Source organism: Ambystoma mexicanum (genome assembly GCF_040938575.1).
Source record: "Ambystoma mexicanum isolate Mex_15411 chromosome 12 unlocalized genomic scaffold, UKY_AmexF1_1 Mex_chr12_unloc.1, whole genome shotgun sequence".
NCBI classification, from domain to species: Eukaryota; Metazoa; Chordata; class Amphibia; order Caudata; family Ambystomatidae; genus Ambystoma; species Ambystoma mexicanum.
In genome coordinates, this window is record NW_027182322.1 from 360,447 (window position 1) to 373,032 (window position 12,586).

General features: G+C 49.3%; 1 non-coding gene across 1 annotated transcript; it reads left to right on the forward strand.

The window, feature by feature from the left end:
• Positions 1–1,204: 1,204 nt before the first annotated feature.
• On the forward strand, positions 1,205–1,287 carry TRNAL-CAG (transfer RNA leucine (anticodon CAG)). The gene has a single exon. It is a non-coding gene; the product is annotated as a tRNA-Leu (tRNA).
• Positions 1,288–12,586: the final 11,299 nt, after the last annotated feature.

The following is a 12,586-nucleotide window of genomic DNA, read 5'->3' on the forward strand; positions in this document are numbered from 1 at the left end:
GCGCCGGAGAGCCCTGTTCAATTCCATGAATACGGAATATTAGCGCGTATGGGCGTTGCGAGGATTTTACTGTGGTACTTCCCTCGTTATGCCCACATTTTCGCTTGTTGTTCCCCCTTTAATGTGTTCCACCTCCTTTTTAGGTGACTGCGCAAGACGGTACGCCCCTTCGCTGGGAGTCTTGCGCAAGGCGTTCGTAGTGTTGCAGTGATGTGTTGGACCCGCACGGATTCCTCGCAAGTCTCTGGTAAGCCCCACACATTGTGTTCCATGAATACACAAACAGCCGCTTGCGCGCGATTTCGCGCGCAAGCACCCTATTTTCCGCGCAATTCATTCTATGAATCGGGCCCATTGACAAAATGTACGTATGTCTGTCTGACTCCCACCGGGTCTGGTAAATTGCTCTGGTGTGGTCCAGGTCTGTACTAATCTAAGCCTCCAGCAGAGGTAGGCGACTAGGACAGACAGAATGGGGGAGCAAAGACAGAGGAGGAGGTTAATACTGAAGGCAGATGCTGGGGACTACATGGCGAAGCTGTGAGGTGCAGATAAAAGTAGAAACAACGACTTATCCCTTATCTGTCACTTATCGACATTACATTCAATCCTGCTTTCCTTAAAATGGGGTAATAAGAACTGCTAGCGTGTTCTACCTTAATTCACCCCCAACCCTATTTGAATTATCTGCTGTTTGGCTTTGGTGAAAAGTTTTATTTTCGCTGTTTTTACACATTGAATATTTGAATAAAATAAATGCATATAAGTAAACTTACACATAATAAAATAGATTTCAGGTATCTCTTCCTGTTTCCAGACTGCAGCATTCCGTGGCGAGGAAAGACATTCCCGGGCACTGAAAGAAGCCCTGGCCTTGCCCACAGCCTCCTCCATCCACGCACATCCAAGAACAGCCACCTTTTAAGACTTAAAGTGGAACCCTCATGGAATATTTTATTTTGAAACATTTAAGACGTTATCAGTGGCCCCCTAGAGAAGACAGAAAGACGTGTAAAAAAAATCCTAAATAACCCTTATCAGTAATAAATGTTCCTAATCAGGTGAATTGAACACATCTGATGTGTTCCTACGGGATTTCTGACCAAAAGATGATAACAAATACTAAAATAATTTTAGTATGTATCAAGCAGCACTGTCACGTATAGATGGCCATTATGAGTGAAGCATTAGGAAAAAGGAAGTAGTCAGGATGGCCGAGTGGTCTAAGGCGCTGCGTTCAGGTCGCAGTCTCCTCTGGAGGCGTGGGTTCGAATCCCACTTCTGACAACCTTTTCTGTAGTATAGATTACCTATAGACACTGAACTGAAATAAAGCTCTTATTTTAAAATGCGCGTTTGTTTTCTAGTCATCGAGGAAAAAATACTAAACTAGTCGAAATAATCAGATTATCCCATGCTGTTTATACTTTACACAATGATGTCAGCGCTTTTTAACTATTTCAGTTGAAAGAGGCCTCAGTGCTCTAGGGGCCACCAGCAACGGCCCCCATGTTGGCAGTCAGTAAGTAGACTTATTGCACAGCAAGGTTTGCCTTTCGTTTGGGACTTAAAATGTCAGTGCGCACATTGCAAGCTGCGTTTGTTGGAGCCCTTCAAGGCGTATCCTTGGGTCTCTGTGGTACCTTTTTTCTCTACACTAGCCCCTTGCTGATAAAGAAGGAGTAATCATGATGTGGCCCACAAGCAGGGAGCTGAAAAACGAGGTGTCCTTTTCAGCAAAAGTTTAATGTTAGACAGCTCCCATATAGATGCTCGTCTCCTGGTGATCAACTGCTATTACACAGTGTAATTTACACTCCTGGCATAGGGCAAACCAGTGCTTTAAGTGAGAGGAGCAGGTGCACTCTAATTGGGGATGTGGCCTAAGTACAGTTGGGTGCTCTTAGGCCACATCCCATAACTTGAGCCCCTCCCCAATGGGTGTGCCCAGCCTCTACTTTTTATTCCAAATCACGAATTCCAAGCCATGCTGACAGTCTGCCTGTTGGAGGGGTCAGAGCCTGTGATTAAGAAACAAAAGGAGAGGTAGGGCGCACCAAAGGTATGATTCCACAGCACCCCCAGCTCCTCTTCTGTTTCTTAATGAGAGGAGCTAGCCTCTGCAGGCAGCCCTTTCATTTAAGGAGCCACGATGTTAAAGGGCTGCCTGCAGGTGTTTTTGAACCCCCTACAGGCAACCCTTACGCCATGCAGCACCTTGAGTGAATGGGCTGCTTGCTGGAGGCTAGCTCTTCTGACTAAGAAACAAAAGGTGGGCTGGGCCGCCTAGCTTCTCCTTTTGTTTCTTAGTGAGGAGCCAACACCCAGCAGGCAGCCCTTTCATCGAGGTGTTGGATGGTTAAAGGACTGCCTGCAAGTGCCAATGTTTCTAATTAGAAAAAAGGAGAGGTGACGGCCTCAGGCAGCCCTTTAACAATGCATCGCTTTTGCTAAAAGGGCAGCCTGAAGGGTTGGCGTAACTTGGGATAGTTGGGGCTGAGCCCTAGCAGGACCCCGGCTTGCAAGCCCTATTTGGAGACTGCCGGGGCTCTGCATTGACTAGCCCCGGTCTACTTAAAGGCATGGGCCAACTAATTGGCTGGTAACAGACACCCATTTTATTGGGAAACAGTGTAGGGGAGGGACTTCCTCTTGGGGCTCTGCTAGAACACCAAATAACGGCTGCCAGTTTGAGCCTGATTGCACCTAGTGGGAGCTTTTCAGTAGGATACAGAGTGGGTGAACGGGTGATGAGGGAAGAGTAGCTTGTAAACCATGAGCTGCAGCAACTGTACAAGCACAGGAGAGAAAACATTGACATCAGTAATGGGTGCCAATGGATATCTGGCACACAACAAATAAACATGGCAAGTCAGTCATCATGTCACATCCATGAACTAAGTCACACACAATGCACACACACAGGCATCAGTCTATAGACTTGCAAATCATGCATGTAACTCATATGCCCACAACCCATCCAGTCCACACCTGCCATATCCAAGCAACTTACACCACACACACACACACCCTGCATGTGACCAACAAGCCATCGCTGCACCATCCAGCAATCAACACGCAATTGCTGCAATACATTGTCATACACAACAAATGTCGACCATTGCCATGAGACGCTGAACAGCTGCAACTCACAACACACACAAAACACAAAGAGGATGTGGCACTTGCAAACATGCATGCCACACAAATGCCAAAGGGCATAAACCCCTTGGGTACTCGACAGCGTGATCCAGATGTCTCTTCCAGGCAAAGTACTGGGAGTGGAGTTCTGGGTAGAACCTCTGAAGTACCCGCAGCTGTGTCCGGTGGAAGCAGTGGCAGCCTGCGCAGTGCACCTCCACAGTGGGTTCCTTCCAGAGGGCTGCCAACAACTTGATATGGCTGTGGGTCTTGAGGTCATCCCAACATTTTCTCACCCGGTCCATGGTGCGGGCTGCCACCCCCTTCGTATTGATGGCAGTCTTGATCTCATCCCAGATCCTCAGCCTTGCGTCGCAGCCCAGCTGCGTCCCTGGATTGTAGAGGGCATCATAGGCATCCAGGACCAGATACACCATGATGCCAACTTCGATATCGGAGAAGTTGGGTGCCCTCTGCTTTGATGTGGGGGTGCTGCCCTCACCAGATGATGCAGATGTCGCAAACATGGCACCCCCGGGGCAGGTATGGGCTTCCTGCGTCCTGCATGAGTGTCAGGGAGCAACAGTGGTCTTTGCAGAGGTGCAAGTCCCTGAAAGTACAGTGGAGGTGGTTGCAGGGGCAACACGGGATTGCAGGCAAAAGTGTGGCAGCTGGCACAAGAAGACAGTGCAGGTTGCAGGCAGGCACTCAGACCCGAGCATGCACCAGCACTGTAGTGGGGAATGTGGCAAAGCAGGGCCTGAAGATGCAAGACAAGCAGCAGTGTGGGCAGGGGGTACCGTAATGTGCGTCAAGCAACCGCAATTGCCACCAGCACAGTAAAGGCCCTTGTCTCGTGATGGGATTAAACGTACATTACACACTTCGAGCCCTTCTCTGCGCACCTAGGCAGAACACTACGCGTTCACGTCATTGACGAATCTATAGAAGTCACGTGACACGCATCGTATCGCGTACCCATTTTCTTTTGGAGGGGATTTTCCTCTGCGCATAATCGTGTGTATTTTTATTTTTGCAGACACTAACGGTGAGTCACGTATGCATTATTCATACTCTGGGTGCCCCTGTGTATCGCTTATCCCCATTCTTAACATTACAGTAGCTTACGTGTGCTTTGTGTATGCATTTTTTGTGTTGCTGGGTGACACAGCGTACCGCATAACGCTTTTACTTTTCACGTGAGCTACCGAGGGGTCACGTACACGCATTTTTGATATTTGGGGTGCCTGTGGGTTACGCATCCCATTTATTTCTTCCCCAGGGGTAATATAGCATCTTGCTGGACCATACTAGTACGTTTTACATCACGTACCCTGCCCCCTGGCTCCAATTGCCCAGGACAATTGCTTGCTGCACCTCCCATTGTACAAATCACTCTGTGCCATGAGTGGGAAGGCCACAAGAGGGAAGGGTGGCAGAGCTGGCCGAGGTGACCCGGGTCGGGGATGTGCAGGGTGAGCTATGCCTCCCACCCAACAGGGTCAGGGAGCTGCAGGTGATGCTGATGTCCCCAGCACCGAGGGTCAGGGAGCTGCAGGGCTTGCTGCTGTCCCCACCATCCAGGATCATGAAGCTGCAGGGGCAGCTGCAGTCCCCACCACCCAGGCTCATGGACCAGCAGCCATGGCTGTGGTTGTCACAGCCCAGATCCACAGAGACGCAGGGGCAGAAGTTGTCCGTGCGTCCAAGGGGAAGGGACGTCCAGTTAAAGGACCTGGCACCAGCACCCTGTACGGGTACCTTCAGGGGCAACTACTGTCCCAGCATCAGTGGGTGAAGCCATGGTCCAGGCCACTAGTGCTCCAGCCCCTAATGACCTCAGTGGTCCCAGCCACACAGGGTCTGCATGACCATCCAAGAATGCAAAGCGTGCAGTAGCGGAACAGGCTCAATCCCAATGCACTGAACAGGAGACCGCCACGTCGAGGAAGAGGAGCTTCCATGATGATGAAATCCAGATCCTCATGGACTATGTGTGCCTACACTACCGTGACATGCTCACACAGCCAGGGAGCACACACACGCCTGCTCAGCGTATGGTCCACTGGCAGCGAGTCACGGATAGCATCAACGCCTTGGGCAATGAGAGGCACACCGCTCAGGAAGTCGTGAAGCAGTGAAATACCCCCAACTATGGCAGTTGTCCTCTGAAAGGACCCAGTGGCCAAACAATGCAGTACATTGAGTACCTTTAACAAGGGGCTCACTGCTTGGGAGGAAAGGGTGGGTGATGTAAGGTCATCTTCCCACTTCATGACCAGGTCTAATATGATATGAGGTGGAAACCTATACCTGGCATAAACCTGGACATCAAGCATCCCAAAAAGACTGTTCCTGAGTAGTAAAATCCGGACCCTGCCCATCCTCCTCCTCCTGCGGTGTCCCAAGATCACTGCTGCAAGAAATGTACATTCATCGTAGCTGTGTAAGCACGTTTGTTGTTTGCGCTGCCTTTTTTTGCTTTTGTTCTACTGCGCAGTGACGCCTCCACCAGGTTTCGCGTAGAGTACGTGTTTCCGGATTTGTGCATCTTTTTCCACGCGCCAGAGAGCCCTGTTCAATTCCATGAATACAGGATATTAGCGTGTATGGGCGTTGCGAGGATTTTACTGTGGTACTTCCCTCGTTATGCCCACATTTTTGCTTGTTGTTCCCCTTTTAATGTGTTCCACCTCCTTTTAGGTGACTGCGCAAGACGGTACGCCCCTTCGCTGGGAGTCTTGCGCAAGGCGTTCGTAGTGTTGCAGTGATGTGTTGGACCCGCACGGATTCCTCGCAAGTCTCTGGTAAGCCCCACGCATTGTGTTCCATGAATACACAAACAGCCGCTTGCGCGCAATTTCGCGCGCAAGCACCCTATTTTCCGCGCAATTCATTCTATGAATCGTGCCCATTGACAAAATGTACGTATGTCTGTCTGACTCCCACCGGGCCTGGTAAACTGCTCTGGTGTGGTCCAGGTCTGTACTAATCTAAGCCTCCAGCAGAGGTAGGCGACTAGGACAGACAGAATGGGGGAGCAAAGACAGAGTAGGAGGTTAATACTGAAGGCAGATGCTGGGGACTATATGGCGAAGCTGTGAGGTGCAGATAAAAGTAGAAACGACGACTTATCCCTTATCTGTCACTTATCGACATTACATTCAATCCTGCTTTCCTTAAAATGGGGTAATAAGAACTGCTAGCGTGTTCTACCTTAATTCACCCCCAACCCTATTTGAATTATCTGCTGTTTGGCTTTGGTGAAGTTTTATTTTCGCTGTTTTTACACATTGAACATTTGAATAAAATAAATGCATATAAGTAAACTTACACATAATAAAATAGATTTCAGGTATCTCTTCCTGTTTCCAGACTGCAGCATTCCGTGGCGAGGAAAGACATTCCCGGGCACTGAAAGAAGCCCTGGCCTTGCCCACAGCCTCCTCCATGCACGCACATCCAAGAACAGCCACCTTTTAAGACTTAAAGTGGAACCCTCATGGAATATTTTATTTTGAAACATTTAAGACGTTATCAGTGGCCCCCTAGAGAAGACAGAAAGACGTGTAAAAAAAATCCTAAATAACCCTAATCAGTAATAAATGTTCCTAATCAGGTGAATTGAACACATCTGATGTGTTCCTACGGGATTTCTGACCAAAAGATGATAACAAATACTAAAACAATTTTAGTATGTATCAAGCAGCACTGTCACGTATAGATGGCCATTATGAGTGAAGCAGTAGGAAGAGGAAGTAGTCAGGATGGCCGAGTGGTCTAAGGCGCTGGAGGCGTGGGTTCGAATCCCACTTCTGACAAACCTTTTCACTAGTATCTACCCACAGATTACCTATAGACACTGAACTGAAATAAAGCTCTTATTTTAAAATGCGCGTTTGTTTTCTAGTCATCGAGGAAAAAATACTAAACTAGTCAAAATAATCAGATTATCCCATGCTGTTTATACTTTACACAAAGATGTCAGCGCTTTTTAACTATTTCAGTTGAAAGAGGCCTCAGTGCTCTAGGGGCCACCAGCAAAGGCCCCCATGTTGGCAGTCAGTAAGTAGTCTTATTGCACAGCAATGTTTGCCTTTCGTTTGGGACTTAAAATGTCAGTGCGCACATTGCAAGCTGCGTTTGTTGGAGCCCTTCAAGGCGTATCCTTGGGTCTCTGTGGTACCTTTATTCTCTACACTAGCCCCTTGCTGATAAAGAAGGACTAATCATGATGTGGCCCACAAGCAGGGAGCTGAAAAACGAGGTTTCCTTTTCAGCAAAAGTTTAATGTTAGACAGCTCCCATATAGATGCTCGTCTCCTGGTGATCAACTACTATTACACAGTGTAATTTACACTCCTGGCATAGGGCCAACCAGTGCTTTAAGTGAGAGGAGCAGGTGCACTCTAAATGGGGATGTGGCCTAAGTACAGTTGGGTGCTCTTAGGCCACATCCCATAACTTGAGCCCCTCCCCAATGGGTGTGCCCAGCCTCTACTTTTTATTCCAAATCACGAATTCCAAGCCATGCTGACAGTCTGCCTGTTGGAGTGGTCAGAGCCTGTGATTAAGAAACAAAAGGAGAGGTAGGGCACACCAAAGGTATGATACCACAGCACCCCCAGCTCCTCTTCTGTTTCTTAATGAGAGGAGCTAGCCTCTGCAGGCAGCCCTTTCATTTAAGGAGCCACAATGTTAAAGGGCTGCCTGTGGGTGTTGTTGACCCCCTACAGGCAACCCTTACGCCATGCAGCACCTTGAGTGAATGGGCTGCTTGCTGGAGGCTAGCTCTTCTGACTAAGAAACAAAAGGCGGGCTGGGCTGCCTAGCTTCTCCTTTTGTTTCTTAGTGAGGAGTCAACACCCAGCAGGCAGCCCTTTCATAGAGGTGTCGGATGGTTAAAGGACTGCCTGCAAGTGCCAATGTTTCTAATTAGAAAAAAGGAGAGGTGGCGGCCTCAGGCAGCCCTTTAACAATGCATCACTTTTGCTAAAAGGGCAGCCTGAAGGGTTGGCGTAACTGGGGATAGTTGGGGCTGAGCCCTAGCAGGACCCTGGCTTTCAAGCCCTATTCAGAGACTGCCGGGGCTCTGCATTGGCTAGCCCCAGTCTACTTAAAGCCAGGGGCCAACTAATTGGCTGGTAACAGACACCCATTTTATTGGGAAATAGTGTAGGGGAGGGACTTCCTCTTGGGGCTCTGCTAGAACACCAAATAACGGCTGCCAGTTTGAGCCTGATTGCACCTAGTGGGAGCTTTTCAGTAGGATACAGAGTGGGTGAACGGGTGATGAGGGAAGAGTAGCTTGTAAACCATGAGCTGCAGCAACTGTACAAGCACAGGAGAGAAAACATTGACATCAGTAATGGGTGCCAATGGATATCTGGCACACAACAAATAAACATGGCAAGTCAGTCATCATGTCACATCCATGAACTAAGTCACACACAATGCACATACACAGGCATCAGTCTATAGACTTTCAAATCATGCATGTAACTCATATGCCCACAACCCATCCAGTCCACACCTGCCATATCCAAGCAACTTACACCACACACACACACACCCTGCATGTGACCAACAAGCCATCGCTGCACCATCCAGCAATCAACACGCAATTGCTGCAATACATTGTCATACACAACAAATGTCGACCATTGCCGTGAGACGCTGAACAGCTGCAACTCACAACACACACAAAACACAAAGAGGATGTGGCACTTGCAAACATGCATGCCACACATATGCCAAAGGGCATAATCCCCCTTGGGTACTCGACAGCATGATCCAGACGTCTCTTCCAGGCCAAGTACTGGGAGTGGAGTTCTGGGTAGAACCTCTGAAGTACCCGCAGCTGTGTCCGGTGGAAGCAGTGGCAGCCTGCGCAGTGCACCTCCACGGTGGGTTCCTTCCAGAGGGCTGCCAACAACTTAATATGGCTGTGGGTCTTGAGGTCATCCCAACATTTTCTCACCCGGTCCCTGGTGCGGGCTGCCACCCCCTTCGTATTGATGGCAGTCTTGATCTCATCCCAGATCCTCAGCCTTGCGTCGCAGCCCAGCTGCGTCCCTGGATTGTAGAGGGCATCATAGGCATCCAGGACCAGATACACCATGATACCAACTTCGATATCGGAGAAGTTGGGTGCCCTCTGCTTTGATGTGGGGGTGCTGCCCTCACCAGATGATGCAGATGTCGCAAACATGGCACCCCCGGGGCAGTTATGGGCTTCCTGCGTCCTGCATGAGTGTCAGGGAGCAACAGTGGTCTTTGCAGAGGTGCAAGTCCCTGAAAGTACAGTGGAGGTGGTTGCAGGGGCAATACAGGATTGCAGGCAAAAGTGTGGCAGCTGGCACAAGAAGACAGTGCAGATTGCAGGCAGGCACTCAGACCCGAGCATGCAGCAGCACTTAGTGGGGAATGTGGCAAAGCAGGGCCTGAAGAGGCAAGACAAGCAGCAGTGTGGGCAGGGGGTACCGTAATGTGCGTCAAGCAACCGCAATTGCCACCAGCACAGTAAAGGCCCTTGTCTCGTGATGGGATTAAACGTACATTACACACTTCGAGCCCTTCTCTGCGCACCTAGGCAGAACACTACGCGTTCACGTCATTGACGAATCTATAGAAGTCACGTGACACGCATCGTATCGCGTACCCATTTTCTTTTGGAGGGGATTTTCCTCTGCGCATAATCGTGTGTATTTTTATTTTTGCAGACACTAACGGTGAGTCACGTATGCATTATTCATACTCTGGGTGCCCCTGTGTATCACTTATCCCCATTCTTAACATTACAGTAGCTTACGTGTGCTTCGTGTATGCATTTTTTGTGTTGCTGGGTGACACAGCGTACCGCATAACGCTTTTACTTTTCACGTGAGCTACCGAGGGGTCACGTACACGCATTTTTGATATTTGGGGTGCCTGTGGGTTACGCATCCCATTTATTTCTTCCCCAGGGGTAATATAGCATCTTGCTGGACCATACTAGTACGTTTTACATCACGTACCCTGCCCCCTGGCTCCAATTGCCCAGGACAATTGCTTGCTGCACCTCCCATTGTACAAATCACTCTGTGCCATGAGTGGGAAGGCCACAAGAGGGAAGGGTGGCAGAGCTGGCCAAGGTGACCAGGGTCGGGGATGTGCAGGGTGAGCTATGCCTCCCACCCAACAGGGTCAGGGAGCTGCAGGTGATGCTGATGTCCCCAGCACCGAGGGTCAGGGAGCTGCAGGGCTTGCGGCTGTCCCCACCATCCAGGATCATGAAGCTGCAGGGGCAGCTGCAGTCCCCACCACCCAGGCTCATGGACCAGCAGCCATGGCTGTGGTTGTCACAGCCCAGATCCACAGAGACGCAGGGGCAGAAGTTGTCCGTGCGTCCAAGGGGAAGGGACGTCCAGTTAAAGGACCTGGCACCAGCACCCTGTACGGGTACCTTCAGGGGCAACTACTGTCCCAGCATCAGTGGGTGATGCCATTGTCCAGGCCACTAGTGCTCCAGCCCCTAATGACCTCAGTGGTCCCAGCCACACAGGGTCTGCATGACCATCCAAGAATGCAAAGCGTGCAGTAGCGGAACAGGCTCAATCCCAATGCACTGAACAGGAGACCGCCACGTCGAGGAAGAGGAGCTTCCATGATGATGAAATCCAGATCCTCATGGACTATGTGTGCCTACACTACCGTGACATGCTCACGCAGCCAGGGAGCACACACACGCCTGCTCAGCGTATGGTCCACTGGCAGCGAGTCACGGATAGCATCAAGGCCTTGGGCAATGAGAGGCACACCACTCAGGAGGTCGTGAAGCAGTGAAATACCCCCAACTATGGCAGTTGTCCTCTGAAAGGACCCAGTGGCCAAATAATGCAGTACATTGAGTACCTTTAACAAGGGGCTCACTGCTTGGGAGGAAAGGGTGGGTGATGTAAGGTCATCTTCCCACTTCATGACCAGGTCTAATATGATATGAGGTGGAAACCTATACCTGGCATAAACCTGGACATCAAGCATCCCAAAAAGACTGTTCCTGGGTAGTAAAATCCAGACCCTGCCCATCCTCCTCCTCCTGCGGTGTCCCAAGATCACTGCTGCAAGAAATGTACATTCATCGTAGCTGTATAAGCACGTTTGTTGTTTGCGCTGCCTTTTTTTGCTTTTGTTCTACTGCGCAGTGACGCCTCCACCAGGTTTCGCGTAGAGTACGTGTTTCCGGATTTGTGCATCTTTTTCCACGCGCCGGAGAGCCCTGTTCAATTCCATGAATACAGGATATTAGCGCGTATGGGCGTTGCGAGGATTTTACTGTGGTACTTCCCTCCTTATGCCCACATTTTCGCTTGTTGTTCCCCCTTTAATGTGTTCCACCTCCTTTTTAGGTGACTGCGCAAGACAGTACGCCCCTTCGCTGGGAGTCTTGCGCAAGGCGTTCGTAGTGTTGCAGTGATGTGTTGGACCCGCACGGATTCCTCGCAAGTCTCTGGTAAGCCCCACGCATTGTGTTCCATGAATACACAAACAGCCGCTTGCGCGCGATTTCGCGCGCAAGCACCCTATTTTCCGCGCAATTCATTCTATGAATCGGGCCCATTGACAAAATGTACGTATGTCTGTCTGACTCCCACCGGGCCTGGTAAATTGCTCTGGTGTGGTCCAGGTCTGTACTAATCTAAGCCTCCAGCAGAGGTAGGCGACTAGGACAGACAGAATGGGGGAGCAAAGACAGAGGAGGAGGTTAATACTGAAGGCAGATGCTGGGGACTACATGGCGAAGCTGTGAGGTGCAGATAAAAGTAGAAACAACGACTTATCCCTTATCTGTCACTTATCGACATTACATTCAATCCTGCTTTCCTTAAAATGGGGTAATAAGAACTGCTAGCGTGTTCTACCTTAATTCACCCCCAACCCTATTTGAATTATCTGCTGTTTGGCTTTGGTGAAGTTTTATTTTCGCTGTTTTTACACATTGAACATTTGAATAAAATAAATGCATATAAGTAAACTTACACATAATAAAATAGATTTCAGGTATCTCTTCCTGTTTCCAGACTGCAGCATTCCGTGGCGAGGAAAGACATTCCCGGGCACTGAAAGAAGCCCTGGCCTTGCCCACAGCCCGCTCCATCCACGCACATCCAAGAACAGCCACCTTTTAAGACTTAAAGTGGAACCCTCATGGAATATTTTATTTTGAAACATTTAAGACGTTATCAGTGGCCCCCTAGAGAAGACAGAAAGACGTGTAAAAAAAATCCTAAATAACCCTAATCAGTAATAAATGTTCCTAATCAGGTGAATTGAACACATCTGATGTGTTCCTACGGGATTTCTGACCAAAAGATGATAACAAATACTAAAATAATTTTAGTATGTATCAAGCAGCACTGTCACGTATAGATGGCCATTATGAGTGAAGCAGTGGGAAGAGGAAGTA